The sequence below is a fragment of the Astatotilapia calliptera genome, chromosome 23 (assembly GCF_900246225.1).
Source record: "Astatotilapia calliptera chromosome 23, fAstCal1.2, whole genome shotgun sequence".
NCBI classification, from domain to species: domain Eukaryota; kingdom Metazoa; phylum Chordata; class Actinopteri; order Cichliformes; family Cichlidae; genus Astatotilapia; species Astatotilapia calliptera.
Genome location: NC_039323.1, coordinates 18155638 through 18163321, shown reverse-complemented (window position 1 = coordinate 18163321; position 7684 = coordinate 18155638). Strand labels below are relative to the sequence as shown.

At 40.8% G+C, this 7684-nt stretch overlaps 1 pseudogene; it reads left to right on the top strand.

Annotated features, from left to right (window-relative positions):
- Positions 1-1586: 1586 nt before the first annotated feature.
- LOC113015899 (protein NLRC3-like) lies at positions 1587-7430 on the top strand (annotated as a pseudogene).
- The last annotated feature ends 254 nt before the right edge of the window (positions 7431-7684 follow it).

The window sequence follows — 7684 nt, the reverse complement described above, 5'->3', positions numbered from 1 at the left end:
ACTGCCCACAACAAAAGGCCACCCTGGAATGTGCAGTTTTTTGTGCTATTGGGGGTCTGGGGACCCAGAACCGGTCAGTATCTGGTGTGACCACCATTTGCCTCATGCAGTGCAACACATCGTCGCATGGAGTCTATCAGATTGTCAATTGTGGCCTGTGGAATGTTGGTCCACTCCACTTCAATGGCTGTGCGAGGTTGTTGGATATTCGTGGGAACTGGTGCACGCTGTCGTATACGCCGGTCAAGCACATCCCGAACATGCTCAATGGGTGACATGTCCGGTGAGTATGCTGGCCATGCAAGAACTGGGACATTCTCAGCTGCCATCTGCCCTGAACAATGTGAACCATGATTCATCCGTGAAGCGCACACCTCTCCAACGTGCCAGACGCCATCGAATGTGAGCATTTGCCCACACAAGTCTGTTACGGTGACGAGCTGGAGTCAGGTCAAGACCCCGATGAGGACGACGGGCATGCAGTTGAGCGTCCCTGAGACGGTTTCTGACAGTTTATGCAGAAATTGTTTGGTTGTGCAAACCAATTGTTCCAGCAGCTGTCTGGGTGGCTGGTCTCAGACGATCTTGGAGGTGAACCTGCTGGATGTGGAGGTCCTGGGCTGGTGTGGTTACACGAGGTCTGCGGTTGTGAGGCCGGTTGGATTTGCTGCCATATTCTCTGAAACGCCTGTGGAGACGGCTTATGGTTGAGAAATGAACGGACAACAAAGGCACAAGAACTCTCATAACAGTATAAACTTAAACACACAGAGGAAGGCACAGGGGTCAACTATACAGAGGGAAATGATTAAACCATCAGGGAACTAAACGGGGCCACAAGAAACTAGAGACCCTGTAGAAATAAACTATAGACTAACAAAGAGAACTTGATACATAATTCACAACAACAAATGATATAAATCACAGGAACTCAAAATGCTAGGTCAGAAAACCCAGAACCCTGACAAATTCACTGAATTCAACCTTCATATCAACTGAATACAGTCTAGTGTAAAGAAGTATAAAGAGTAAACTGCCAAGATAGTTTGTGAAGTATTAGCTTGTTTCTATCGGTTGTGTAAATCCACAAAGAGCAGTAAACTTCAGATCAGCACCAGCAGGTCAGCTGATCAAAACCTGCAGACAAAGAAATTCTACTTGAGCTTTCAATAGAAATGATAATAATATCAATCATAGGGTCACCCTCACCTGCCAATCTCACTATTCTCTGACTGTACTTTTTTTTTTTTTTTTTTTTTTTTGGTTTACTAATATTATTTCAGTAATTTTGCCACCTCTAGCCATTAAGGAGAGGCCCTGAACAGAGCAGCAGTCCCATCTATTAATAATGACTAAGTGATGTCTCAGATATCTGCCTAAAATGTCTCCTGACATCTTCTAAGTGAGGGGTCTTGAGAAAGTTCAACTTAGAAGAGAGCCAAGGGCAGACTTAGGCACAACTGAAGATTTTTCTCTCAGCTGGCTTGAGAATCCTTTGGTAACCTCTAGAAGATTAAGGATACAGTGGAGGATAGGGAGAGGTCTAGAAGGCTCAGACAGCCTGGATCTGGATAAGTTTTAGGAAGATGGGTAGAATTTGTAATATTGTACTGATATCCTACACTGTAAATGTAGAACTGATCACACACATCCATGATAATGTTTTCATTGTTCACTAACTCTTACATCTTTCCATTTTTTTTCTTTCTGTATTTAAGATGCTTTTGTTCAGTGTCATTGCAAAATTAAGTCCAAACTAAAGAAGAAATTCCAGTGTTTGTTTGAGGGGATCGCTAAAGCAGGAAACCCAACATTTCTTAATCAGATCTACACAGAGCTCTACATTACAGAACAAAAGACTACAAAGGTTAATGATGAACATGAAGTCAGACAGATTGAAACAGCATCCCAGAAAATGCACAGATCAGAAACAACAATAAGATTAGAAGATATCTTCAAAGGCTCCACTGGAAGAGATGAACCAATCAGAACAGTGCTGACAAAGGGAGTGGCTGGCATTGGGAAAACTGTCTTAACACAAAATTCACTCTGGACTGGGCTGAAGACAAACCAACCAGAACATTGAATTCACATTTCCATTCACTTTCAAAGAACTCAATGTGTTGAAGGAGAAAAAGTTCAGCTTGGTAGAACTTGTGCATTGTTTCTTTACTGAAACCAAAAAAGCAGGAATCTGCAGCTTTGAAGACTTCCAGGTTGTGTTCATCTTAGACGGTCTTGATGAGTGTCGGCTTCCTTTGGACTTCCACAACACTGAGATCTTTACTGATGTTCAAGAGTCGACCTCAGTGGATGTGCTGCTGACAAACCTCATCAGGGGACATCTGTTTCCCTCTGCTTGCCTCTGGATAACCACAAGACCTGCAGCAGCCAATCAAATCCCTCCTGAATGTGTTAGTATGGTGACAGAGGTCAGAGGGTTCACTGACCAACAAAAAGAGGAGTACTTTAAGAAGAGATTCAGAGATGAGGAGCAGGCCAGCAGGATCATCTCCCACATCAAGACATCACGAAGCCTCCACATCATGTGCCACATCCCAGTCTTCTGCTGGATCACTGCTACAGTTCTGGAGGATGTGCTGAAAACCAGAGATGAGGAAGAGCTGCCCAAGACCCTGACTGAGATGTACATCCACTTCCTGGTGGTTCAGGCCAAAGTGAAAAAGGTCAAGTACGATGGAGGAGTTGAGACAGATCCACACTGGAGTCCAGAGAGCAGGGAGATGATTGAGTCTCTGGGGAAACTGGCTTTTGATCATCTGCAGAAAGGAAACCTGATCTTCTATGAATCAGACCTGACAGAGTGTGGCATCGATATCACAGCAGCATCAGTGTACTCAGGAGTGTTCACACAGATCTTTAAAGAGGAGAGGGACTGTACCAGGACAGGGTGTACTGCTTCATCCATCTGAGTGTTCAGGAGTTTCTGGCTGCTCTTCATGTCCATCTGACCTTCATCAACTCTGGAGTCAATCTGCTGGTAAAAAAACAAACCTCATCTACAATCTTCTACCAATGTGCTGTGGACAAGGCCTTACAGAGTCCAAACGGACACCTGGACTTATTTCTCCGCTTTCTGCTGGGTCTTTCACTGGTAACCAATCAGATTCTACTCAGAGGCCTTGTGACTGATTCAGAAGTATCTCAAAAGCAAGTAAACAGACAGTCCGGTACATTGAGAACAAGCTCTGTGAGAATCTGCCTACAGAGAAAATTATCAATCTCTTTCATTGTCTGAATGAACTGAATGATTGTTCTCTAGCAGAGACATCCAGTTGATCCTGAGTTTAGGGCGTCTCTACGCATACGAACTGTCTCTGACGAGTGGTCAGCCGTAGTCTTCATCTTATTGTCATCAGAAAAGGATCTGGATGTGTTTGAGCTGAAGAAATATGAGGTTTCAGAAAGGGCTCTTCTGAGGCTGCTACCAGTCATCAAAGACTCCAAGAAAGCTGTGTAAGTACACAGATATTCATTGAGATACTCAGCTTACTAGAAGAGCTAATCATTGCTTTGTTTTTTTTGATTGATTGATTGACTGATTATTTTCCCTGTAGACTAAGTGGCTGTAACCTTTCACTGAGAAGCTGTGAAGCTCTGTCCTCAGTTTTAAACTGTGACTCATCTCATCTGAGGAAGCTGGATCTGAGTAACAACAATGTGCAAGATTCTGGTGTGAAGATACTGTCTGCTGGATTGAAGAGTTCATACTGCAGACTGGATTCACTCAGGTCGAACAGAGTTAAGGCATGAGAACTCTAAATACTTGATAAACTAAATATAAATAATAATAATAATGATAATAATAAGGTTGCAAGCACAGATGATAGGGCCCTTGTGTATGTCCAGGCAAGCTGTAGTTACTTTTGTACATCTTGGTTGGAGCCTTTAATGTAAATTCGATCTACATGAGATGACACTATGTGTGATCTAATATCGCAGCATAGATATCTCAATGCTTGGATTCTCATGAAGCATGTGATGTTTAGGGCAGATCGAACTATACTTATATTTTATTTGCCCGAAAATGCTGTTTCACAAAAACACAACTTTACATACCAATATCTTTGGATTGAACTCACAAAAGATGCAGCCAGACTTGCACCTTAAAATCAAAATACGTGGGATGCAAAAGTTTGGGCAACCTTGTTATAGTCATTATTTTCCTGTATAAATGTTGTTTGTTACAATATAAAAAGTCAGTTATATATATCATATAGGAAGACACACACAGTGATATTTGAGAAGTGAAATGAAGTTTATTGGATTTACAGAAAGTGTCAATAATTGTTTAAACAAAATCAGGCAGGTGCATAAATTTGGGCACTGTTGTCATTTTATTGATTCCAAAACCTTTAGAACTAATTATTGGAACTCAAATTGCTTGGTAAGCTCAGTGACCCCTGACCTCCTACATACATGTTGAATCCAATAATGAGACAGAGTATTTAAGGGGGTCAATTGTAAGTTTCCCTCCTCTTTTAATTTTCTCTGAAGAGTAGCAACATGGGGTCTCAAAACAACTCTCAAATGACCTGAAGACAAAGATTGTTCACCATCATGGTTTAGGGGAAGGATACAGAAAGCTGTCTCAGAGATGTAAGCTGTTTCCACAGTTAGGAACATATTGAGAAAATGGAAGACCACAGACTCAGTTCAAGTTAATGCTCGAAGTGGCAGACCAAGAAAAATCTTGGATAGACAGAAGCGACGAATGGTGAGAACAGTCAGAGTCAACCAACAGTATGCGAGAGTGATGCAGAGGAAGCCTTTGCTCCGCCCACAGACACAAACAGAGCCGCTTGAGGTTTGCTAAAGCACATTTGGACAAGCCAGCTTCATTCTGGATTAAGGTGCTGTGAACTGATGAAACTAAAATTGAGTTATTTGGGCATAACAAGAGGCGTTATGCATGGAGGAAAAAGAACACAGCATTCCAAGAAAAACACCTGCTACCTACAGTAAAATATGGTGGTGGTTCCATCATGCTGTGGGGCTGTGTGGGCAGTGCAGGGACTGTGAATCTTGTCAAAGTTGAGGGACACATGGATTCCACTCAGTATTAGCAGATTCTGGAGACCAATGTCCAGGAATCAGTGACAAAGCTGAAGCTGCGCCGGGACTGAATCTTTCAACAAGACAATGCCCTGAAACACTGCTCAAAATCCACTAAGGCATTCATGCAGAGGAACAAGTACAACGTTCTGGAATGGCCATCTCAGTCCCCAGACCTGAATATTACTGAAGATCTGTGGTAAAGAGAGCTGTCCATGCTCGGAAGCCATCAAACCTGAATGAATTAGAGATGTTTTGTAACGAGGAATGGTCCAAAATACCTTCAACCCCAATCCAGGCTCTCATTGGAACCTACCGGAAGCATTTAGAGGCTGTAATTTCTGCAAAAGGAGGATCTACTAAATTTTAATTTCATTTCTTTTTTTCTGGTGCCCAAATTTATTCACCTGCCTGATTTTGTTTAAACAATTATTGCACACTGTCTGTAAATCCAATAAACTTCATTTCATTTCTCAAATATCACTGTGTGTGTCTCTTATATGAATATTTAAATGACTTTTTTTTTATTGTAACAACCAACGATTTATACAGGAAAATAATGACTATTAAAAAGGTTGCCCAAAGTTTTGCATCCCACTGTAGCTGATTTGTTATTGGGTTTTTTAGTATGACTTTTTTGCACATCTCAGCACATTACACGAGGGGCTAAATTTCAGATAGACAGATTAAATGTAGCACCAGGGCCTAAACTTCGACAGAGGAGTTGTTAATAATGTTATATCCTCATTTTGTAGGACTCTTGTGCATGAAGAAACCAGAAAGTCTTCATTTAGCCTGGAATAAGCTTGCTCCTCTGTATGTCATTAGAAAACTCCTCTGAAAAGCTAGGACATCTTAGTCTTCACTGATTGAAGAAATTATGAAACTGCTAGGAAAATGTAGACTACTTTCATACATTTGTACAATCTTTCTAAAATTAAAAAACATCCTGGCTTACAGTGATGCTGAAAAAGTAGTTCATATATTTAATACTTCTGGAGTGGAGTGTTGTCATTTATTACATTAAAAGCTCAGTGAAACACCTTCATTGATCCAGAATGCTGGAGAGTGTATATGTCGAATTTGTGGAACCAGTTCCCAGTTTGGATTTGTGAGGACTCTCTCTCTGCTTTAACAACTGGGTTTAAAAACCTTCCTTGTTCATAAAGTCAGGGTTGGATAAGGTCACCCTGAATTCTCCTGTAGTATTTTTTCTATTAATGTTTCTATTATATACAGCCTAGATTTGTATAGCATGTTACACCCAGAGGAATTTGTGGTGACTTGCAGGATTTACACTATGGATGCAAATGTTTAGCTGATGAAATCAAATGTTTTCGATGCATTTCCCACAGCTGCACACTTAGGAAATTCCCCACCTCTGGTCCCTGAAAGATTTATTTTATTATTTAACTTAGCTGCAACTGTTACCAATCTGTTTCTAATTTCTTATGTTTCTAACTCTTGCTGGTTGATGAGGCACTTTATTTACATTTCAAATGAAATGTTTTTCGTGTTTATTATTTTCTGTCCAGGCTCTGTGACTGCAAACTCTCACAGAGAAGCTGTGACGTTCTGTCCTCAGTTCTCATCTCACAGACTTGTAGCCTGAGGGAGCTTGACCTGAACCACAATGATCTGCAAGATTCAGAGAGTGAAGATGCTATCTGCTGCGCTGAAGAGGACACAGTGCAAACTGGAAATGCTCAGTCAACAAGTGATAACTGGTAACAAATAAAGTAGATGGCCGCCCCTCCCTGAGCTGGTTCTGCGAAGGTTCTTCCTGTTAAAATGGAGTTTTTCCTTCCCACTGTCGCCAAAGTACTTGCTCATAGGGAGTCATATGATTGTTGGGCTTTTCTACTGTATCTATTATTGTACGATCTCTGTACAATATAAAGTGCTTTGAGGTGACTTTTGTTGTGATCTGTCACTATATAAATAAAAATTGAATTGAATAACAAGGGGAGTTTAAAAGTAGCTTTGACAGTATTTTAGGAATATTTCTCATTAGAAACTTTTTTTTATTTGGACTGTATTCATTCAAACACTGGATACAATAGTGGGTTGACTTTAAAACAAAAAATCGAACCCTTCCTAAGTTTTTTCTTTTTACTATACAATGAGCTTCTGTTTTCTGCTGTTTTGTGTGTCTGCAGGCTGTCAGGATGTATGATACAAGTGAAGGCTGTGTGTCGCTGGCCTCAGCTCTGAGCTCCAACTCCTCTTATCTGAAAGAGCTGGATCTGAGCTACAATCATCCAGGAGACTCTGGAGTGAAGCTGCTGTCAGCTAGACTGAATGATCCACACTGGAGAATGGACACGCTCAGGTATGGAGAGCCCTACTACTAGCTTGAGACCAAGTACAAGAACTAGTCTTTTGTTATATATAATTTCATAATTAGAGACCACATTCACAAGACTTCATTTTCAAAGAACCATGTTAATAAATTCCTATATGTATATATGTGTATATCTATATATGTGTATATGTATATGTACTGTATGTATGTATATATGTATGTATGTATATTGTGTGTGTGTGTGTGTGTGTGTGTGTATGTGTGTGTGTGGTGTGTGTGTGTGTGTGTGTGTGTATATATATG